Source organism: Phoca vitulina, unplaced genomic scaffold (assembly GCF_004348235.1).
Source record: "Phoca vitulina isolate PV1807 unplaced genomic scaffold, GSC_HSeal_1.0 scaffold13, whole genome shotgun sequence".
Lineage (NCBI taxonomy): Eukaryota > Metazoa > Chordata > Mammalia > Carnivora > Phocidae > Phoca > Phoca vitulina.
The window spans coordinates 32,309,288-32,334,607 of NW_022589716.1; the positions used below are offsets into that span (position 1 = coordinate 32,309,288).

General features: G+C 37.2%; 1 pseudogene; it reads left to right on the forward strand.

Annotated features, from left to right (window-relative positions):
- Nucleotides 1–21,947: 21,947 nt before the first annotated feature.
- Nucleotides 21,948–22,542, forward strand: LOC116636968 (annotated as a pseudogene).
- Nucleotides 22,543–25,320: the final 2,778 nt, after the last annotated feature.

The following is a 25,320-nucleotide window of genomic DNA, read 5'->3' on the forward strand; positions in this document are numbered from 1 at the left end:
ACTGGGTGTTATGCACAAACAATGAATCATGGAACACTATATCTAAAACTAATGTATGGGGATTAACATAACAATAAAAAATTTTAAATAACAAAAAAAAATCTTCAAGGATTTGTATGTACATTAAAGTTTGAGAAGCACTGCTTTAAAGTCAAATGGCTTAAGGCTGATTTGACCACCTTTATGGGCCACACACAATGTTGCTTAACATTTCTAAGCTATTTCATCATTTAAAAAACTAGGATAATCATAACACATAACTCACATACTTGTTCAGTGATTATCAAATGCAATAATGTTTGTAAATCACAGTGGGAGATACATGAGTATTCAATAAATGATATGTCTTACTAGTACTATTATCTCAATTTTGACATTGTCTATGACCTTGGCAAATTTGAGTTTCCACCAGGGGGAATTTTTCTTTTGTAAAATGATGAATGAGTAATTCTCTCATTTTCCTTTCAGCTATAACATTCAAAGATTTTCTGGTGTCACTTCAAAATTATTATTTCATCATTACAGAAATAGGTTATCTATTTGTATGCATGCACTATCATAAGAATTTAAAACAGTAAAGGAAATATATGACATCTCTTTCATTTGAGATATCTTTTGTGGTTGTTTTGGAATATTTGTTTATGGATTTGCCATGTTTAAATGTGGTTTGACAGAATGTCAAAGAGAAAGGAGCAGCTTCTATATTCTGGGTATATTAGTATGGGTTGTCTAGAGAAACAGAATCAATAAGGTGTGTGTGTGTGTGTATACATACATACATACCCACTTACATGTGTGTATATACGCATATATATACACATATATGTATATATGTGTGTGTATATTTATATATAGAGAGAGAAAGAAAGGATATTTATGATAAGGACATAAAAAATGAAGGGTATAAAGGACATAAAAAATGAAAGCTCGTGCAGTTATGGAAGCTCAGAAGTTCCACGATCTGCAGTCAGCAAACAAGGAAAGCCAATCATGTAAGGTCTAATTCTAGTCTGAAGTCCAAAGACTGGAAAAGATCATCCCAGCTTTATGGTAGTAAGGCAGAGAAAAGGAATTCTCCCTTACCCTACCTTTTTGTTCTATTCAGGCTTTGAACAGTTAGTGACCACTCATAGTGGTAAGGACAATCTGCTTTACTCAGCCTACTGATTCAAATGTTAATCTCATTGGAACATCCTCCACAGACACACCCAGAATAATGACGAACCAAACACCTGTGGCCTGTCGAGTTGATACTTAAAACTAGCCATCACACTATGTGACATCAGTAAATCAAATTTACTTCCTCTCTAAGTTTCTCAGTCTTCAAAAACCTGTCGAGTAACAATGGGGCACCTGGGTGGCTCAGCTGGTTAAGTGGCTGCCTTCGGCTCAGGTCATGATCTTGGGGTCCTGGAAACCAGCCCCGATGTGGGGCTCCCTACTCACGGGGGAGCATGCTTCTCCCTCTCCCTCTGCCTCTACCTCTCCCCCTGTTTGTGTGCTTTCTCGCTCTGTCAAATAAAAAAATCTTTAAAAAAAAAAAAACAACCTGTAGAGTAACACTGCTAATTTCAAGATCTATATGTTGTCTTATGTTGCAGGTTTTTTTTCACTTATTATCCATTTCTGAACAAATGGCTTATTGAAAATTTTTGTCCAAGAAGGTAGTTGTTAGACATTCTATTTTCATGATGTTGTATGGTTTCCATATTAGGTTTGTCATTCTCCATTACATCAACATGGAACAGATTACTAACATTAATTAGTAATATATTTTTTACATAGTTATTATCTTAGTATTTATTACTCTGCTTACCATGTTATGAATACATGTTAAGCATACCATGTTATGAATAATCAAATATACACATTACATCTAGAATGCAAACTTCCTAATGGCAGGGATCTTATCTCTCTAATCCCCCAACCTTGTACCAAAGGGTTTTGTGAATAGTAGGCGTTTATTATTCCTTAAATGAATGGGTGCTCTTTTTAATTTTTCCAAAACTCTATGACTAAGAGGCCATCTTAATTCTCATTTCATTAGTAAGAAATTGTATCAATTCCTTATTATTACAGTAATGTTGTATAACATAATATCTCAATGGCATAAAATATGTGTTTATTTTCATGTGCTTGCAAGGCAGCTGGGACAGTTCATCTAGGTTAGATGGGGTAGGGACAGCTCCACTCCTCACATGTTGATCATGGAACTCAGGATCAAAGAGAAGCAGCTGCCTAGGATAAGATTTTCTCTTGGTGATGACAGAATGCAAGAGAGTAAGCAGAAACACACAAGGCCTCGTCAGACCTACATTCAGAAGTGGCACGTTGACCTCCACCTACATTTCTTTGGCTAGAACCAGCTACATGGTCAAGCTCAAAGTCAAGGGCAGGAGTTATACCCTCTATCCACAATTAGGCCATAACAGTAGTGTGGATATAGGGAGAACTGGAGGGAGAATTAGAACCAGCAATTTAATCTGCCTAAGAAATTGAGGCTAAGAAAGGTCATTTGATTTATCCAAAGTCATAGAGTTAGTAGGCCCTGGGGTCAAGATTTGACTCTAAATTGCTGGCTCCAGTGTTTTAAAACACTTCACTGTGCTTTGGTCAAGAAGTTGTAGTTACCATTCTTGGTAACTTGGTAAATATCATACATTTTCTCTCTCTCTCACTCTTTTGCATTGGGTTTAGTACAAAAAAATAACTAAATTAAAATACAATGCATTTATCACCTTGTTGAGTATGGGGATCATACAGCTGCAAAGGATTTAATTAAAAGTTGATGATTTAATAGGCAGCTTCCATCTATTGTTTACTCTAGAGGGTGAGATTCAATTTAAAATTGGGCTCCAAATTTCATTTTGGAACAGCATCCTTGTCATCGGCAGGCAGAAAATGTCCCAAAGGAAGCAGACACGTCCCTGAATAGACAGCACTGAATCAGACAGCCAAGAGCAGCTCAGAAGTTAAAACACAAAGATTTTATGTAGTTTGGTTCTATGGAGGGCTAGATATTCAGTTGTAGATATATAATTGCATATTTTTTTTACAAATTTGTCCCATGCCAGTTGTTCTCAATGTATATATCTTTCTTCAATAGGACAAAGTTTATATTCATAATATAAAATGACTTCATTTCTACTTAATGCAGTAAAACACTGGTTAATAAATATTGAGAAGCTAAAATCCTTTGTAATTTTTTTTGTCAACTACAGGTTGATAATGAGAAAGAAAGACTGGACCATTATTTAGGGTTAAAATCTCAGAATAGCATGAGGTTAGAACCTTGAGTTGATGTGGGAAATGTTCTTGCCTTTGAAGATACTGTTAGTATTTCACTTAGCAGTACCTATACTTTTTTTTTTTTTTTTTTTTTTTAAAGATTTTATTTATTTATTTGACAGAGAGAGAGACAGCGAGAGAGGGAACACAAGCAGGGGGAGTGGGAAAGGGAGAAGCAGGCTTCCTGCCGAGCCGGGAGCCCGATGTGGGACTCGATCCCGGGACTCCAGGATCATGACCTGAGCCGAAGGCAGTCGCTTAACCAACTGAGCCACCCAGGCGCCCCTAGCAGTACCTATACTTTATGGCAAATGCCCTCTGATTCATTGTCTGATACTGGTACACATTCATGAAATTGTTATTCCAGCTGCCGGGTCTGACTGAAACTAGAGACCGTTAACAACTCCTAGTAATGATTCTGGACCTCCTTTCTCACCATGAATGTCCTTAAATTATAGAGGGTTTGAGTATTGGGATAGAAATTTATCAACATATGCTTCTTCTCAAAAAGCAAAAATCTCATTAAATGTATGAAATTTGTTTGCATCAGTGTTTTGTTTGTAGATGTATATTTATATACATAGCTACATTTTTAGGTATATGGGTAGAGTACTACCACTACTTTAAAATTAGGACTTTATTTTCTCTGTAATTTAGTTTTAGCAAGTGTTTTTTTTATAGATTTTATTTATTAGAGAGAGAGAGAGAGCGCATTAGCATGTGCACAAGTGGTGGGGGGGGGGTTGGGCAGGGAGAGAAGCAGGCTCCCCGCTGAGCAGGGAACTAGGAGCTGGGCTCATCCCAGGACTCTGGGATCATGATCTGAACGTAAGGCAGATGCTTTAACCGACTAAGCCACCCAGGTGCCCCTAGTTTTGGCAAGTATTAAAATCAATAAGGAAAAAGTTGATTTTCTACAAACCTGAAACATAATTGTTCCCTAACAGTACCAGGGAAATGTCATATTATACTAGATGCAAAAGATAAAGACAGTGTCTTTTAAAAACAAGACAACCAGATTGTCATACCAGGCTATGTTCATTTCTGAAGGCTGCACGACCACTCACGATGGCCGTGGTTTGCCTCTGCTGACTGACCTCTATCATAATGAAAACTGTTCTATGGGCCAGATCATTGCTGGCAAGGCTGAAAATCATGTTTCCGTCTTTCTGTTAAGATTTAAAATCTCTAAATTTCCATCATTAGAGTGAACACTTTTAAATCTCTCCAAATAAAGAGTCCCTGAGTACGTAAAATCAGAGAATCAGAAAGAGCTCTGTGATGTTGTCATTACTGAACTGGTTTTAAATTGGTGTGGCACTGCTCTTAAACTTCTGTAGTTGTTTCAAGTGTTGGGGTCTACAATTTGAGTTTGACACAGGAGCCTCAGGCCTCCTATTGTGACCACCTCTCAAAATAGCCGAGGCAGCCTTTCAAAGCAGCCAGTTTTGCTTTCTCTTAAAAAATACAAAAGACTCCTACTCTCACAAAAGGAATACTAATCAAGCCAATAGCTATAAAAATGTCCAGAAAGAACATATAAATAGGAATGCAGAATGAACAATGAGACCAAATAATCCTGGATTCATTACTTGATTCTGCCACTTACAAGTGGTGGACCCGGGCGCCTGGGTGGCTCAGTCGGTTAAGCGTCTGCCTTCAGCTCAGGTCATGATCTCAGGGTCCTGGGATCGAGTCCCGCATTGGGCTCCCTGCTCTGTGGGGAGCCTGCTTCTCCCTCTCCTCCCCACTTGTGCTCTCTCTCTCACTATCTCTGTCTCTCTCTCTCTCAAATAAATAAATATCTAAAAAAAAAAAAGTGGTGGACCCTTGGGCATTGTCAGTGTTTAGTTCCTCTTCTATTAAATGCATTATGAATTCTGTAAGTTAAACATTTATTGCACACTTTCTATACTGGGCTGTGTGCAGAGTTAATTGTAGGCGTTTTGTTGTTTATTCTGTGCAGTAATCCTATAGGGTAGGCATTGCTACTTTGCTCACTGTTTATATGAAGAAACTGGCTTACAGAAGTTAAATAAGGTAGGATATAGCAGAGCAATAAAAACATGACAGTGCCTAGTATAATAATTGGTTCATAGTAGCTCAATACATACTAATTTCAGAGACTGACTTCTGTTTTTCCACTCCTTAAAATTCTTCCTAATCTGCTCATATTAATGTCAATCAGTCTGGATCTTGTAAAACTATGAATTCTTCCTCAGTTAACTCACTTGGGCTTGTGGACCTTACTATTCCAGCTACTTTCAGTTCTGAAGTGACAGATAAAAATTGCAACACTAGCCACCCTGCACGTTCAGATATTTATTGATCACTTAGGTATACCTATGTAAGGAAAACTCAGTGGTGCAAAAGTCAGTTGAGATCTTTGCTTTCATAGAAATTAACTCCAGCAGGGAAGATAAAAAATAAAGAAAAGTGGGTAATGAGTAAAATAAGCAAGACCAAGGGAAGTAACAGGGAGAGTGCTACTGTAGATATGTAGTCAGGGAAGACCTCTCTTCGGTGTTGTGTTAATTTGCTAGAGTTGCATAAAAAGCACAAATGAGTGAAAATGAGAATTTGTTTTATCACGATTCTGGAGGCTAGAAGTCCAAGATCAAGGTGTCGGAGGGTTGGTTTCTTTTCAGGATTGTGAGGGAAAACCTGTTCCATGCCTCTCACCTAGCTTCTGGTAGCCTCAGGCATTCCTTGGCTTGTAGATAGCATTCTTCCTGTATCTTCACATTGTCTTCCCTCTAAGCATATCTCTGGTTCAAATTTCCCCCTTTTTATAAAGACTCAGTCATATTTTATTAGGACGCACCCTAATGACCTCCTCTTAACTTGACCATCCATCCACAAAGATCTAATTTTCGAATAGGGTCAAATTCACAGCTACTGGAGGTTAGAACATCAACATACTTCGGGGGAGGGGGGAGACAATCTGACCCATAACAAGGTGTGAGATTTAAAGTATGTGCTAAGTGGTAAATAAGTGAACATCGAGTGGGGAACATGCCCGGTAGAAGAAGCATAAGAAGAGAATTCTCAGTATTCACCAAAAATGTGTAGTAAAATGATCCCAGACCACTAATAATAACCCGAACTCAAAATTTTCCAGATGGCCGTCAACAGTAGAATGGATAGACTGTGATTTAGTCACACAGTAGAAAATGAAACCTCAGGAATTAGCAAACTATAGAGCATGGACCAAGTATCACTCACTGCCTGTTTTTGTAGATAAAGTTTTATTGGAACACAGCTACTACATCCATTCATTTACACATTGATTATGGTTATTTTGCCTTCACAATGGCAGACTTAAGTAGTTGTGAAAGAGACCATATGGCCCACAAACCTGAAAATATTTGCTATCTGTCTTGTGTGTGTGTGTGTGTGTGTGTGTGTATGTGTATGTGTATTCCTGGCTCCTGCTTTACAGCAATGAAAATTGGCCATTTACAAATACAATAATATAAATGAACCCTGCAAACATAATCTTAGGCAGGAAAAGCCAAACACCAAGACTAGATAATATATGATCCCTTTTATATAAAATAAAATAAGTAAAGTAGTCGGTTTTGCTGTAATGACTGGAAAGGAGGTATTGATAAGGGGGCAAGGGGAGGGGGTAGTTCTGGGATGCCAGTAATGAATTCTATTTCTTTATCCAGGTGCTGGTTACGGGGCGGGGGTGGGGGACATGCTCAGTTTCGGTTCGTGAAAATTCATGTAGAGTGACAGTGAATACTCAATTTTCTGTCCCTCTATATAGTAAAAAGTATTAAAAAATGAATCCATGTTAAAATGAAGATTGCAAACTTTGCATATTCCTAAAACTAAAAAGAGTCAGGCTGCCCAGGTTATTTGAAACTTCAGCTATATTAAATTGAGACACTAATTTGTGATTGCTTTATTCTACCCAGGGCTGAATTAAAGGACTTTCTGCAATGATCAATGTGCTCTATTCTATGCTATCCAATTCAGTAGCCAGTAGCCATGTGTGTTTATTAAACAACTCAAATGTCATTAAAGAGATTGAGCAAATGAAGTTTTTACTTTAATTAGTTAATTCTTTAATTAGTTTAATTTTACTTAGTTTTATATTCATTTGGCTTAATTTCACAGCATGTGGACAGTGGCTACAGTGTGGAAGGGCACAGCGTCTCTACTGTATGACACAACTCTTGTTACCATCGTTCTTCCTCTCCACCCTGATCCATCCCGACGTCCCTACTCAGGCTCGTGCTGTGTAGCATCTAGAAAGATAAAAATCTCCATTTCCATCCTAGTCCCAATATGTGTTCACCTAATGCTTGAAATCTAAAATTGCTTTTCTTATTTGTACAAGTTTTATTTTGGTAGGGTACAAACTGAATGGCTGGTAAAGAGTGTAGATTTAATGGCTCTGCAGGATTATTAGCTGACACACTTGACTTTGAGATTGTCTTGCCTATTATGACTTTATGAAGCTTTTTAATAGGATGTTGTTTTAATGTTGTGTGCCTGAAAAGATATAGGAAACAGAAAAAAAAAAATTACTTTCCAAATCAATTGTGCCCCCAATCGCTGTAGTGTTGATTTGAGGCATCTTCTCCTTGGTACTAAGAAAATAATAGACAGTGTATATTGAAAATAAAGTTATGGTGCTCAGAAAGGCAAAAGCAATCGAATATTCTAAGCTTTAAGTGGGTAATATACCTCAAACCCACCTTTCAGGGACATGTTTTGGGTATTTTAATGACATTTTTAGATGTTTCATATTTTCAAAACACATGCAGTAATCATAAAAATAGTTCATTCAAACGTCATTTCTAATATAGACACATTTATAAAAGCAAGGGAATAGAGCTATTCAAATTTGGAAGAGCTTTGATAATCATGTTGTTACGAGGGTTTACTACTTACTTTGAAGTTGTCACTGTGAAGATACATTGCTGATTTAGTAGTTTTTATTAAATATATAAACTTTAGAGAAATCTAATAAATTATCATTTGCCTGGAATCCAAACAAACAATACTCAAATGAAATCACCTTTGGAACATTGTCTTTTGTTTGTCAGATTAAAAACAAAATAACAAAAAAAAGCTAAAAATTACCATGAATATATTGAAATAATTAACTCTTTGCAATATGGTGCTTTATAAACTTGTAAAACATACAGTGAAACATAGCAATCGGTTTGGCAGTTTTTTTCTGGTACTCTACATTATTTAAATGTGCTGTAAGGAAGGAAGATTAAAATGTTGCTATGTAAAGTTTCAGTTATAAATGTATTTTATTTTGCTTAAGTTTTTAAAAATCAGCCATTTCTTTTTTGTGATGCTCATCATACCAAAGAACTGTGTGTTTTGTTGAATTAATTGCCATCTCTTGAGCATCATGCCCCAAAAGGAATGTGGTGGGAGTGTGTATGCATTCACTTGGAAATCACATGTATGTATCTATGGTTTTATGTGCATGGTGAGTACTCTTTGTATTTTTATGTATGGTGGGAGAAAATGATGAATGGTCTGTCTCCGGAAATTCTGATATTGCTTATCTGTAGATGGAGAAGGGCTTCCCAGATGAACAGAAGCATTTTCTAGTATCAGCTTCAAATTCTCTGTCTGCATCTTCAAGCAAGCACACTTAGGTAGAAGAGATTAGGTGCAATTGGACCCCATTATGTAATCCATTAGTGATGCAAAATGGGTTAGTGGTATACTTCATTTTTTCTTTTGTGACCAATCAACTATTATAAACTGTTCGAAGAATGCTGGTGAATTTCTTAGAGCAAACATACGTGTCAAATATGTATCAGAGTCCAGGGATGGTAAGAATGTGCATGCATTGGTAAGCCAATTATAGGACTGATTTTTTTTTTTTTAACACATAGATTCCTGTATTTTCCTAGTGCCATCAAAGAACACACACGGTAATGCTATATAACGTGATGATCCCTAGTTTACTCCCTTTAATTGGAAGTGTCAAAATAAAATGGCAACAGTCATACCTTTGTTATATAATCCAGTATTTTTTCTTATTTTAGCAATCTGTTTCATTCAAGCATTTGGATATATGTTAAGACCTTTAGCCCAAATAAGTCAGTGAATTATTTAGGAAGATTGATTTGGGATGAGATCATTAAGAATGGGGAATTGAAATGTTCCATAAGGCAACATACTGAGAACATGCCATGTTCTGTAGAGAGCCATGTCTACTTTGTTTTCTGTATAAGCTAGTCAAAAACAGGGATGTTTTTCAGAACTGTTCCTTTCAGAGAGCAGAATTCCAAGCTTTCCTCTCTGATTGTGTCTTCACTTGAACTACTTCATACACTCCTTCCCCCTGGAATGGCTTGCCCTCTTCCCCTCACTTCTTCAAATTTTATCCACACCTCCATCTCAAGTGAATCCGACTGAAGGTGTTTTGTGGTCCTTTACCTTCTTGATCTCTTACTTGTATCATACATTTGGGGCACATAATCTATTTTGTGAATTATAGTGGATCAAGTTATTCTAGAAACATAAGATTTCTCTTGCATACTAAATTATGAAGTCTATTGAGATCTGAATATTGAAAGTGAATTTTATCTGATATGCATATAAGTTATTTGTTAATTTTTCTTTGCTAATCTCTATTTTATTTTTGCTAATCTCTATTTTATTTTTGCCCAAGAAGCTAAGTATGATCATGCAGTATTTATTTGTCCCTTTTCATAGCACCTGAATAGTGCTAGGATCATAGTAGCAATAAGTAAAAGTTCACAGTTAGTAATATTTCCATGGAGAGAAATGTAAGTAGGATATTAGCATAAAAATGTCTCCAGGCTTAATCTGTGAGAAGCCATTGAAGCTAGCTTGACCCCGTGGGGAAATCTATGGCAAATTTGAAGTATTTGCACTGTGCAGAAAAGCCTTAGTCCTCTTCTGCTGAATGGAGTGGTGAATTATTCACATAACCATCATATAACAACTTATTGACTTCAAGATTATAAACTACCCAATTAATGTTTTAAGCATTTCCCTTTATTTTAACACAAGTAAATTATTTAGGCAATGTTAAAATGTTTTATGCTTTGACTAATGAGTAGAGAAAGTGTATATCATATCTTATTTTAATTGGCTGTTTACCTTATCCTGTGAAAAATCATACATTTATTATTTCAGACATAATTAACTATGCATATACTCCCTGATAGATCTGTATGCCATTTTCACACGCAATTTAGTCATTAAGACACATAGCTGTGCAGATAATTGTTACTTAGAAAATGTCACTCTTCATTAAGGAGCTACATTTCCACCTAGAGGCAAAGCCAAATTTTTACCATCTCTTTACTCCATGTCATCCTCTTGGTGCTATCTAAACAAGTCCTGTTACCAGTTTCTTAACATCTTACACTCTCAGTCAACAGATCCTGCAGGTATAAAATAGACCAGCACAACCACAAGTTCATAGCAATAAACAAGTACCTCCTCAGTCAGGCTTTCTCTTTCAGAATTGTATGGACTCTCCTGGAATGGATTGACTCTAAAGCAATATCCCCATGTACCATCCTCATTATTTATTAGTCTAATCCATCCTATCACCTAAAGGAATGCCCTTTGAAAAAGTGGACCTTGACTGTCTCAGAAGTTAGGACTATTTCTCAGAGTTACATTAGTAGAGTATAAAATGAAAGGACACTTAGAACTTCTTTTATTATCTGTGTAGCACGTGAAGGTTTTATTTAGTTTATATATTCCTCACAAAATTATGAAATAGGCAGAAAATTTCTGTTTTCTGAAACACTCAGGCCAAAACCAGGTGTTCTAATGCCACTGTCTAGCTCTTAGGAAAATATAACCAGAAAATGAATCAATTTCACCACTAAAGAGCTCTAAAGAAAAGTATTCTGCAATCTCTTGAAGACACCTAATGAAAGAGGTTTCTTTCCTAGGGATCCTCAGACTAGTTTCCCAAATTCAGAAGTGAATTAAAATAAGGATAATTTATATATACTCTTTTTTTTCTTAGATGAAAAATGCCTCTCTCTTGCCATAAAATAGGTAATACTCCATTAAGCTATTGTAGTTAAATTTCAAATGCCCAAAGTAAGCAACATAAATGTAAGCTGGCTGGGTATAATATAATAGAGAGTGCTGACATTTATAGTAAACTAGAGAAAACAAGTCTCATGAAAAATTTTTCACAGTTAAATTTCTTTTTTTTTTAAGATAACCATTCATGCATTTATTTATTTTTTAATTCAATTAATTAACATATAGTGTATTACTAGTTTCAGAGTTAGAGTTCAGTAATTCATCAATTGTAATTAATAACCCAGTGCTCGTTACATTACATACCCTCCTTAATGCCCATCACCCTGTTACCGTTAAAAAACAAAACAAAACAAAACAACACTGTACAATTGTACTCCTTGTTATTTATCCAAGTAAGTTGAAAATTTATGTCTAAATAAAACCTGCCCTCAGATATTTATAGCAGCTTTATTTATAATTGCCAGAATTTGGAAGCAACCAAGATGTCCTTTAGTATGTGAATGGATAAATAAAATATTGTACACCCAGACAATGGAATATTACTCAGTGCTAAAAAAAAAAAAAATGAGCTGTAAGCTATGAAAAGACATGAAGGAATCCTAAATGCATATTTGTGAGTGAAAGAAACCAATCTGAAAAGGCCAGATACTATACGTTTTTAACTATATGACATTCTACATAAGGTAAAGCTATGTAGACAGAAAAAAATCGGTAATTGCCATGGATTAGGGGAGAGGGAAGGAAGAATAGGCAGAGCACAAAGTATTTTTAGGGCAGGGAAACTATTTTCTATGATACTGTTGTGGTAGATACATGTCATTAGAAATTTGTTAAAACCCAAAGAAAGTAAACCCTAAAGTAAACTATGGACTTTGGATGATTCTGGTGTGTCAGTGTAGCTTTGTCATTTGGAAAAAATGTTCCACTCTGGTCAAGGATGTTGGTAGGGGGAGAGGCTATGTATGTTGGGGGGGCAGGGAGTATTTGGGAATTCACTCTAATTTCTGATCTCTTTTGCTGTGGACCTAAAATCCTCTAAAACGTAAAGTCTATTTAAGAGTTAAAAAAAAAGAATCAAAACAAAATAGAGAAACACGAGCCACCAAAGAGAATCTGCAAACTCTCTGGCTTTCAACCACTAGCTAAAATCTAAATAAAGATTGCTTTCTGTTTTACCTCAGGATAGAAGAATCTTTCTCTTAGTTCTTGTAGTTAATATGTGTAAAATTATTAAAGATATATTTTATAGAATTTTAAAAACAATTTATAGGTAAAGTTACCAGTTGGGAGTATACTAAGTGACTTTGAAAACTATAGTCATATATCTTTTTAAAATGAGGTTACCATAGATCAACATATATTTGCATATTCTCACTTTTAATTTATTTTTAACTCCTTTCTGTGTGTTCTTATGTCACCTTCATCTTTGATTTATTTTTCTCTTTTTAATTGATTAGTTTGGTCTGGAGATCATCTTCTTCTACCACTTATATACATGTTGTATTGGATCCCTTTATCCAAAATCCAGTTCTTAGATTTAACAATACTATTTTTCATTTTTTAAAAAATGTTAGTTTTTGGCTTTCTCTTTATTGTTTTCTTTATTTTCTTTTTTTAAAAAGATTGATTTATTTGAGAGAGAGAGTGAGCACTTCTGCCTGCACAAGTAGGGGAGAGGCAGAGGGAGAGAATCTTCAAGCAGGCTCCCTGCTGAGTGCAGAGCCAGATGAGGGCTAGATCTTAGGACCCATAAGATCATGACCTGAGCCAAAACCAAGAGCCGGATGATCAACCTACTGAGCCACCCGGCACCTCTGTTTTCTTCTTTCTTTTAATTTTGTTTTCTTACTGTTTTTCCTTCCTTTTTTTTTTTTTTTTTTTAAAGATTTTATTTATTCATTTGTCAGAGTGCACAAGCACGGGGAGTGGCAGGCAAAGGGAGAAGCAGGCTCCCCGCTGAGTGAGGAGCCCTATGTGGGACTCAGTCCCAGGACCACGGGATCAGGACCTGAGCCAAAGGCAGATGTTTAACCAACTTAGCCACTCAGGCACCCCTTATTGTTTTTCTTCTTAAGCTGAATTCTTTATTTTTCATTCCTTTAACAATGAAAAAAATTTAAATCCAGAAGTAGTTCTCTGAATATAATTTTGGCTGCTGCTCCTATATTTTGATAATTATTGCTGTCAATATTACTGTTTTTAATGATTATAATATTTAAATTTGGAACCATTTTTGTATCCTCAGTCACTTGCAGAAAGTTTATAACTTTGTAACTTTTGAGAAAATGTTTGATGAATGGAGAAATTTCCAGTTTAGTTGTTGTATAAGTTCATATATAGACTTCCCAGACGTAGATGTTTCAAATAAAAATAAATAAATGAATACATTTGATGCCAGTGGGGAAGAGGATTTTTTTTTTTTTTTGCTTTTTTAAACTACAAAAAAATTTTAAAGCAGTTAAATAATTTAATATCCATTAATTCCCCATATTTATTAAATCATATACTATGTGATACTTCTTAACAAAGTATTTACCATATAACAAGAATATAAATCAATAGGAAGCCATTTACTTTTATAATATCTTATATTGAAACTACCGTCTAAATAGAAACTTCCTCTAAATACCTATTTTACCTTGCAAGAAATTCTGTTTTTAATAGTAAATCTAAAAAAATATATATTTTAAATGTTTCTGAATATAAAATACAGAATCTGGAATTGTTAATTTTTGCAGGTGAATGGTAAGAAAATTGATGAGAGCTTTACCAGTGAGTACCTGGGCAGCAAAAACAAGCAAAGAAAGAGACAAAGTAGGGGCCAGGGGATGGGGACAAGAGCTAACAGAAACTCACATGAAGAGAGCTGGTCTTTAATGGTCTCTGTTTTAGATGCACTCCCATATTGTATCACATTTTATGGACCCTGAAATTCTAATGTGAAGACATCTGTTTAACAGCTAATGAATCAAACAAATGATTCCCAGAGGGCTCTAAAAGCTCAAAGTTTGCCTTGCGGTTTGTGTTAAATGATTTTAAGTAGATTTGTTATCTAAATGTAAGCACCTGTAAGAAGGCATGACTACTTGCATTTTGGGGGGACGTTTTTGCTCTCATGACCCCATGACCAAATTCTGTCTTCACCTCAAAGCCAACTGGACACTGGGACAACTGTAGAAAGAAAGCAAAACAGTTTTTTTTTTAAAGAACAGTTTTTACAATAATAATTTCCAAGGGCTTTCTACTACTCATTGGTCAGTGAACATTTTCTATAAAGGGCTAAATAAAAGTTATTGTCAGTTTTGCAGATCATATGGTCTCTACCACAACTACGCAGCTTTGCCTCCTACCATGAAAGCAGCCACAGACAATATGTAAACAAATAATAGTAGCTATGTTTCAATAAAAAAAAAATTTTTTTCAGTTTCTTTTTTTATTTTTATTTTTTAAAAATTTTATTATGTTATGTTAGTCACCATACAATACATCATTAGTTTTTGATGTGGTGATCCACGATCCATTGTTTTCATATAACACCCAGTGCTCCATGCAGTATGTGCCCTCCTTAATACCCATCACCGGGCTAACCAATCCGCCCTCCCTCCTCCCCTCTAAAACCCTGTTTGTCTCGCAGAGTCCATAGTGTCTCATGGTTCATCTCTCCCTCCAATTCCCCCCCCCCATTTTTCCCTTCCTTCTCCTAATGTCCTCCATGCTATTTGTTATGTTCCACATAAGTGAAACCATATGATAATTGACTTTCTCTGCTTGACTTACTTCCCTTAGCATAATCTCCTCCAGTCCCATCCATGTTGATGTAAAAGTTGGGTGTTCATCCTTTCTGATGGCTGAGTAATATTCTATTGTATATATGGACCACATCTTCTTTATCCATTCGTCTGTTGAAGGGCATCTTGGCTCTTTCCACAGTTTGGCTATTGCGGACATTGCTGCTATGAACATTGGGGTGCATATGGCCCTTTTCACTACATCTGTGTCTTTGGGGTAAATACCCAGGAGTGCAATTGCTGGGTCATAGGGTAGCTCTATTTTTAATTTTTTGAGGCACCTCCACTCTGTTTTCCAAAGTGGCTGTACCAACTTGCATTCCCACCAACAGTGTAAGAGGGTTCCCCTTTTTCCACAACCTCTCCAACATTTGTTGTTTCTTTCCCTGTCCATTTTGGCCATTCTAACTGGTGTAAGGTGGTATCTCAGTGTGGTTTTGATTTGAATTTCCCTGATGGCTAATGATGATGAACATTTTTTCATGTGTCTGTTAGCCATTTGTATGTCTTCTTCAGAGAAGTGTTTTTTCATATCTTCTGCCCACTTTTTGACTTGATTATTTGTTTTTTGGGTGTTGAGTTTGAGAAGTTCTTTATAGATCTTGGATACCAGCCCTTTATCTGTAGTGTCATTTGCAAATATCTTCTCCCATTCTGTGGGTTGCCTCTTTGTTTTGTTGACTCTTTCCTTTGCTGTGCAGAAGTTTTTTATCTTGATGAAGTCCCAAAAGTTCATTTTTGCTTTTGTTTCACTAGCTTTTGGAGATGTATCTTGAAAGAAGTTGCTGTGGGCGATGTCAGAGAGGTTACTGCCTATGTTCTCCTCTAGGATTTTGATGGATTCCTGTCTCACATTGAGGCCTTTCATCCACTTTGAGTTTATCTTTGTGAATGGTGTTAGAGAATGGTTGAGTTTCATTCTTCTGCATGTGGCTGTCCAATTTTCCCAGCACCATTTACTGAAGAGACTATCTTTTTTCCATTACATGTTTATTCCTGCTTTGTCAAAGATTATTTGACCATAGAGTTGAGGGTCCATTTCTGGGCTCTTTATTCTATTCCATTGGCCTATATGTCTGTTTTTGTGCCAGTACCATGCTGTCTTGGTGATCACAGCTTTGTAATATAGCTTGAAATCGGGCAACGTGATGCCCCCAGCTTTGTTTTTCTTTTTCAACATTTCCTTGGCGATTTGAGGTCTTTTCTGATTCCATACAAATTTTAGGATTGTTTGTTCCAGCACTTTGAAAAATGTCATTGGAATTTTGATCGGGATGGCATTGAAGGTATAGATTGCTCTGGGTAGCATAGACATTTTAACAATGTTTATTCTTCCGATCCATGAGCATGGAATATTTTTCCATCTTTTTGTGTCTTCTTCAATTTCTTTCATGAGTGTACTGTAGTTCCTAGAGTATAGATCCTTTACCTCTTTGGTTAGGTTTATTCCGAGGTATCTTAGGGTTTTTGGTGCTATTGTAAATGGAATCGTTTCTCTAATTTCTCTTTCTACAGTTGCGTTGTTAGTGTATAAGAAAGCAACTGATTTCTGTGCATTGATTTTGTATCCTGCCACATTACTGAATTGCTGGATGAGTTCTAGTAATTTGGGGGTGGAGTCTTTTGGGTTTTCCACATAAAGTATCACGTCATCTGCGAAAAGAGAGAGTTTGACTTCTTCTTTGCCAATTTGAATACCTTTTATTTCTTTTTGTTGTCTGATTGCTGTTGCTAGGACTTCTAGTACTATGTTGAACAATAGTGGCAGTAGTGGGCATCCTTGACGTGTTCCTGATCTTAAGGGAAAGGCTCAGCTTTTCCCCATTGAGGATGATATTCGCTGTGGGTTTTTCATAGATGAATTTTATGAACTTGAATGTTCCCTCTATCCCTATACTCTGAAGAGTTTAAATCAGGAAAGGATGTTGTATTTTGTCAAGTGCTTTTTCTGCATCAATTGAGAGGACCATATGGTTCTTCTCCCTCCTCTTATTAATGTATTCTATCACATTGATTGATTTGCAAACGTTGAACCACACTTGCATCCCAGGGATAAATCCCACTTGGTCGTGGTAGATGATTCTTTTAATGTATTGTTGGATCCTATTAGCTAGGATTTTGTTGAGGATTTTGGAATCCATATTCATCAGGGATATTGGTCTGAAATTCTCCTTTTTGATGGGGTCTTTGCCTGGTTTGGGGAGTAAGGTAATGCTGGCCTCATAGAATGAGTTTGGAAGTTTTCCTTCTGTTTCTATTTTTTGAAACAGCTTCAGTAGAATAGGTATTATTTCTTCTTTGAATGTTTGGTAGAATTCCCCAGGGAATCCATCAGGCCCTGGACTCCTGTTTTTTGGGAAGTTTTTGATCACTGCTTCAATCTCATTACTGGTTATTGGCCTATTCAGGTTGTCAGTTTCTTCCTGTTTCAGTCTTGGCAGCTTATAGGTTTCCAGGAAGGCCTCCATTTCATCCAGATTGCTCAGTTTATTGGCATATAGTTGTTGATAATGATTTCTAATAATTGTTTCTATTTCCTTGGTGTTAGTCATGATCTCTCCCCTTTCATTCATAATTTTATTGATTTGGGTCCTTTCTCTTTTCTTTTGGATAAGTCTGGCCAGTGGTTTATCGATCTTATTAATTCTTTCAAAGAACCAACTTCTAGTTTCGTTGATCTGATCTACTGTGTTTCTGGTTTCTAATTCATTGATTTCTGCTCTAATTTTAATGATTTCTAATGCGTGGCTTAGGCGTCATTTGTTGCTTTTTCTCTAGTTATTTAAGGTGTAGAGTTAGTTGGTGATTTCGGGATTTTTCTGTTTTTTTGAGTGAAGCTTGGATGGCTATGTATTTCCCCTTAGGACCACTTTTGCAGTATCCCTTGGGTTTTGGACTGATGTGTTTTCATTCTCATTGATTTCCATGAATTGTTTAAGTTCTTTGATTTCCTGGTTGACCCAATCATTCTTGAGCAGAGTGGTCTTTAGCTTCCAAGTGTTTGAATTTCTGCCAAAGTTTTTCTTGTGATTGAGTTCCAGTTTTAAAGCATTATGGTCTGAGAATATGCAGGGAATAATCTCAGTCTTTTGGTATCGGTTGAGACCTGATTTGTGACCCAGTATGTGGTCTATTCTGGAGAAAGTTCCATGTGCGCTTGAGAAGAATGAGTATTCTGTTGTTTTAGGGTGGAATGTTCTGTAAATATCTATGAGGTCCATCTGGTCCAATGTATCATTCAAAGCTCTTGTTTCCTTGTTGATTTTCTGCTTAGATGATCTGTCCATTGCTGAGAGTGGAGTATTGAGGTCTCCTACAATTAACGTATTGTTATCAATATGACTCTTTATTTTGGTTAACAGTTGGCTTATATAGATGGCTGCTCCCATGTTGGGGGCATAGATATTTACAATTCTTAGATCTTCTTGTTGGATAGACCCTTTAAGTATGATATAGTGTCCTTCCTCATCTCTTATTACAGACTTTAGTTTAAAATCTAATTTGTCTGATATAAGAATTGCTACCCCAGCTTTCTTTTGAGGTCCGCTGGCATGGAAGATGGATCTCCATCCCTTCACTTTCAGTCTGGATGTATCTTTAGGTTCAAAATGAGTCTCTTGTAGACAGCATATGGATGGGTCCTGTCTTTTTATCCAGTCTGCAACCCTTTGCCATTTTATGGGAGCATTTAGGCCATTCACGTTGAGAGTGATTATTGAAAGATATGAATTAATTGTCATGTTGCCTGTGAAGATGTTGTTTTTATAGATTGTCCCTGTAAATTTTGGTTGTATATCACTCTTGGGGTCTTTCTCCTTTTATAGAACCCCCCTTAATATTTCTTGCAGGGCTGGCTTAGTGGTCACATATTCTTTCAGTTTCTGCTGGTCGTGGAAGCTCTGCATCTCTCCATACATTCTAAATGACAGTCTTGCCGGATAAAGTTTTCTTGGCTGCATGTTCTTCTCATTTAGGACCCTGAATATGTCTTGCCAGGTCTCTGTGGATAGGTCTGATGTTATTCTGATGTTCCTCCCTCTGTACGTAAGGAATCTCTTCCCCCTAACTGCCCTTAAGATGGTTTCCTTGGTTCTAAGATTTGCAAGTTTTACTATTACATGCTGGGGTGTTGGCCTGTTTTCCTTGATCTTGGGAGGGGTCCTCTCTGCCTCTAGGACACAAATGTTTGTTTCATTCCCCAGATTAGGGAAGTTCTCAGCTACAATTTGCTCAAATACATCTCTCTCTCTCCACTCCCTCCGGGATTCCAATTATTCTGACATTGGAATGCTTCATGTTGTCACTTATTTCTCTGATTCTATTTTCATGGATTCTGAGTTGCTTTTCCCTGGCCTCCTCTTTTCCCTTTTTATCTATTATATTGTCTTCCAGGTCGCTTATTCGTTCTTCTGCCTCACTTACCCTAACTGTTAGATTATCTAGATTGGATTGGATCTCATTGATAGCATTTTTAAGTTCTACCAATTCAGCTTTCATTTTTGCCCTTAGAGACTCTATGTTGCCATTAATTGATTTCTCCATTCTAGCCATTGTCTTCACAATTGCTAGCCTGAATTCCATCTCTGACATCTTGGTTATATTTGCATCCATTTGTAAATCTGCGCATAAGTCATGATCTCTGAGTCTTTTCTATTTTGGGGGCTCCTCCTCCTAGTCATTCTGATGATGGGTGTTTGAGGGAATGTATAGAGTCCAAATTATTGACCAGAACCCAAGCAAGATGCACCTGTTTTCTTGGGACTTTAGGGTTGCTGGCCTCTTGTTTTCCCAGCCTGTCTTCTGGGGGAGGGGCCTGCCGTGCTGTTACTCAGGCAACCCTGTTTGGGCGGAGTTGCCCTGCCCCCCTGTGGCGGGGGATGGGCTCAGTGGGAATCAGTTTTTGGGGCTTTTGTTCTCTGGCGGCTTTCCGCATCTCTACCACGAGTCAGAGCAGAAGAGACCATTTCCAACCCTCTGCCTCAGAGTAGAGAGATCGCAGTCTGTTCTTCAGTGAGCTCTCCAGGCCACACTGTCTCTGTTACTGTCCGTGCTGCTATAAACTGCAGCGTTCTGGGTTGTGCGCCCCTCCTCAGTGCCCCCAGTCCTGCCTCCAGGTCGGGGCACGTCTCTGCCCTTTGTGCTTCTAAAACCGCCAGCTGCTCCCAATTCTCCTGCGCGACCCCCGCCACTCTGGGTTTCCGCCCCAGGGGCTGCCCTAAAGTCCTTTCCCCACCTCTACCAGTCTGCGAGTCTGTGCCCCATCCCCAGCACGCAAGGCTGTCACTCACCAGCGGTGTAGGATCCCCATGGCCAGGCACCCTCCCGCTGCCGTTTATCCTCTGAAATCTGCCTGCGGAATCAGGGCTCCCCGCTTTGTACCTCAAAACCAACCACCTGCGATATTCTGTTTGTAGAGATCCAGATCTTCTTACATCTCAGGCTGATTTCGTGGGTGCTCAGAGTGGTCTGGTAGATATCCAGCTCAATTCTGGGGACCAATTGAAATAGGGTCCCCTACTCCTCCACCATCTTTCACCACCCCTGAAAAAAAAATTATTAAAAAAAAACCAAACCTGGCAACAGGCTGGGTATGACCTATTTTTTCCCCAGTTTTAATACTGAAGATATTCAAGCATGTTAAAGCATTCTTTCTAAGATGTTTCAAGTAATTTATATAGCCCATCAGAGTTTATTTGGTCATTTTTGCTACCAATTATTTCCCACAAAAAATTGCATAATTATGTCTGTCTTAGCAAATTTCACATGTTTTTAAGAGGTAAATATGTGTGCCTTTGCAACCTATAACTATATTGGAAGCTCTGGATTGTTTTTAAACTCCCTCACTGTCATTATCTTAGCTTCTTTATCCCTATAAACAAAGATTGTAGTTCCTTCCCACAGTAAATAAATCTTAGTACAAGCACTAAACTCATAGTGCATGGGTTCAAATACAAACTCCATCACTTATAAGCTGTGAATTTAGGCAAGATGCTTATCTCTCCATGCCTGAGTTTTCTTGAGTGAAAACTGGTAATCATGATAATATGCTTCATAGTGTTGTCACAGGCTTAACTGTGATAATACCTAAAGTTCTTATAACAGTACCAGGGCACATAGTAAGTACTGGATAAATATTAGGTATTACTCTTCTTATTAATTGAAACATTTAGTTTATATAGTACAGGACAAATATTGCACATGTAAGTCAGTTTCTTTCCCCAGTTAAAAAAATCCATAGAAAGGAAATAAAAGATATCAATTAATTCATGGAACAAACATTTATTTTCTCACTTTACCTTTTTTTCCTATGATAGGAGGTCATTGGCTCCTGTGGATAATAACTTGAGCCCTTGGCTGAGAGTACCAGCCTGCCATTCCTGACAGCCTGCCCTACAGATTTCTCACTTTCTTAGTCAGGGTCCGCCATCCCACAAGCCAATTGACTGCAGCAATGTATCTCCTCCTTGTTCTGCTTCTCCAATAGAACTCTGTCTGATTTGTGATTCACTGAGGACTTAGATGTACCAGTCTGGAGTTAGAGGAAGGATCTTGGTTAGACACAGAATTTGAGACTCATGGGCATGTAGATGTTAAACATAGACCTTGAGAATGGATGCAATTTCCTGTGCAATGAGTAGAGATATGAAAAAATAAAAAGACTGAGGATGGAGCTGTGTGTGGGCAGGGGGGATGCTGAGAGGTTGAAATGAAAAAGAAGAATAAAGGAAGGAGTCTGAAGATTAGCCAGAGACATGGTTAAAGAGAGTCTAAAGGAAGTCAAGTCCTAGAAGCCAAATGAAAAAGTTGTTTTAAAGAGGAAGGACTAAGAAGTAAGAGTGTGGCATGAACAGGGGGAAGCAAAAGAAAGCAAGAATGTATGTGGCTGTGAAGTGAACGCTTAAGTCTCTGAAATCAGAGGCTTAAAGAGAAGGAAAGATTAAAACCTAAAAAGAAAAGAAAGATCTCAGTCCACTCAAGGAAGGAGAAGTCCCCCAATATCCTTCCTGCTTATTCTTCCAATATAACACACAGCTGAGCCCACCTGACCACATCCTGGTTGATACCAACTTTATCCACCTTTCCATTAAACACAAACTTGCCTTAGTCCAGACAGTGATGGGCCATCCATATGCCACGTGTATCCTTGCAAAAATGACTGTGTAATGGCTGTCATTGAGAAATGAGAGCAGAAGTATCATGTGGCTCTAAGGATTGCCAAGGATCCAAGATTTGAGCAATTACCGTAACACACAAAGAAACAAATGCAGACGACTGCTTAGTACAGAGAGTAACTCAGCACAGGTGTTATCTTGTGGTCACCAAGACCCTAAATAAAGGAAGGATCCGGAAGATCCCTGGAGTTCTCATCATATACGTTTCTAACCAGAGGTACAACATTGAGCAGATACCAGATGATTCTGGAGCCCTTCGGTTCTAATCCTTAGAAGATAGAGAGTTCCTCTGCCTTTACCAGCTTGTTCTGTTGCCCGTTCATAGAGTAGTACATGATAGCATGAATTATTCCACTTACCCATTTGCTCTGTTATGAGCTAGCTGAGTATGGTTAGATACACCCAGTTTTTGGTGTTGTTTTGAAATTGATATTTTGTATCATTTTAAACTTTATTGTATCTTTTTATAAATCAGATGATTGCTCACATAAAAATAAATAAGACTGATAACCTGAAGAATGAGAAAAATAATAAATGGTAAAGTGAAATATTTATGGATTAGGTCAGATCAAAATTATGGATTTCTTTTCTACACAGGACATCATGGACAAAATTAACAGTCTGGAAGAATATATTTTCAGGATCTAAAATGAAACAAGGTATTGCTATGTGGAATATATCAACCATACCTTCAAATCACCAACAATAACAACAAGAGACATTAAACTTGGTAAAGAAAAGGGAATAAAAATGTAATTTAATAAAAGGGAAAGTGTATATGAAGAGAGAGTCCATGTTTTTAGTAATTAGAAAAAATGGTTATTAAAATAATTGTGTGATATATTTTTATACCATCACATTGACAAAAATTAGAAAGTGAGAGAATTTTAGCTGCTGGCCATGGGTGAAAATGGAACCATTTGGGCTTCTGCTGGTGAGATGTAAACTGGCACAGACTTTCTGGAGAGCAATCTATCAAATTTAATGAAATTAAATGTGCATTAATCTAATATCACTGCTGGTTTTACTCCCCACCCCCCAACCTAACAGCCCGAAGGAAAACTCATGCATAGAACCATATGGTGGCAAATACAGGATGCTCTTTTTAGCATTGTTTTACCCAAGCAGAGAATTGAAAGCAGTCTAGATGTCCTGCAAAGGTGATAAATAAAATAAATACAGTGGGTTCTTTCAGTGGAATATAATGCACTAGAAATAGTGAATGAGAGTTATATGCAGCTAAATGAATAAATACAAAAGGGAGAAAAAATTAAAAATGCTAGGTCAGTGTTCTCTATGTGAATTAAATCTGCATAAGAAGAACTATATTAAACTATACTGTGTTTTTTTTAAGGAAACTTACCGGTCTCAGGTCAGGTACTAAGCACTTTATAGTGCCTACTTGTGTGTGGATGAGGAGGATGGGTGAAGAGATGATAATTTTTCAAAATAATGGGAAGAATATTGCAGAGATGATGGTTATGGTTTCCCATGAATTTCAGAGTATCTGAAGTTAAAAAAAAAAAAAGTTTAAAGAGCATACCCCCATAATCACCATTCCAAAGCTTCAGTCAGCATTATTTCTTTTTTTTTTTTTTTTTTTAAGATTTTATTTATTTATTTGACAGAGAGAGACACAGCCAGAGAGGGAACACAAGCAGGGGGAGTGGGAGAGGGAGAAGCAGGCTTCCCGCTGAGCAGGGAGCCCGATGCGGGGCTCGATCCCAGGACCCTGGGATCATGACCTGAGCCAAAGGCAGACGCTTAACGAGTGAGCCACCCAGGCGCCCAGCATTATTTCTTTGATTACTCAGTGTTCCCTTGTTGAAAATTGCAAGCAAAATGAACTTTGATTTCTTCTTCCTTGTTGGTAAAAGATTTCTCTGTTCAGCGAAGTAGGAAAAACAGGCTTCTCAGGAACCTCCATGCTGATCTGTGTTTACTCTCTGATCATTAAATGGTGTCTTACTCTTTCTAATTAAATTTTTCCCTAATGGAGTTGCCTTAGAGTAGGTCAACTGAAGTTCCTTTGACGTGATAAAGTAGGGATAAGCACATAAGTCTTTATATTCTTTTTAAGTTGCTATTGTTCACAACCTCAAATCTTCAAATGGCAAGTTTATGCATCTCTGTTTTCTTACTAAATAATTTATAATCTCAAGTATTATATGAAATTAATAAGTGAATAGGCAGCACTCTGGGGATGCAATCTCATAAAAAAATAGCGCCAATGGAGGTTCTTTTTCCAACTTATTATATTTCCAGTGTACAATAGCCTAGGCACGTTATGCTAAATTTGGCCCAAGAGGAAATGTAGTTTTCAAAATATTGACCAAATCAGAGAACTGTCATGTAACATTCCTTTCCTAGTGACCTCTAAAAGTGTTTTTTCCTAAACCCATTTGATTTGTGTTATTTGAAGTGCTGCTTCCTTCTTCTGGCCTTCTCTCTTAACTTTGTGACTGTCAAGGGGGGATTTGCTTTGAATGCCCGTACAAGTTGATTGATTAATACGGTGATATAGTCTAGGTCAGAAACTGCCACACAGTCTGATGTATTGATTGCACTATCAATTGAAATACTGAAATAACATTATGTAGAAAAACTGGGTAGATTTTTTTTTTTTATCTGGACCCATAGTACTGTGAAAGCAATGAAGGTGGAGGGGACATCTGCCTTGAACTAGCATGTTTTACTTAATATGCAACAAAAGGAATGATACAGCTAACAGAAATTTTTATTTGATCAAGAAATATAGCCATCTGTAGGAGATTTCATAAGGCATGGCCTGAGCAGGAAATGTCTTCAGGCTCACATAAAATTAGGTCATTGTCCATTGTGCCTTCAAACAATTAGGATGTTAAAAACTAAATGTCCACTTTGGGAATCTAATTTTGGCTCTCTTATTATCCTGAAATACTGGAGGAGGGAGAATTTGTCTAGAAGAGGAAGAATGGAGCTTTCATTTGGGGGGAAAGAGAGCTATCAAGATGTCCACATTGACATACCAGTGACAATAAGCAAAACAAGCCTTTGTTTCTGCT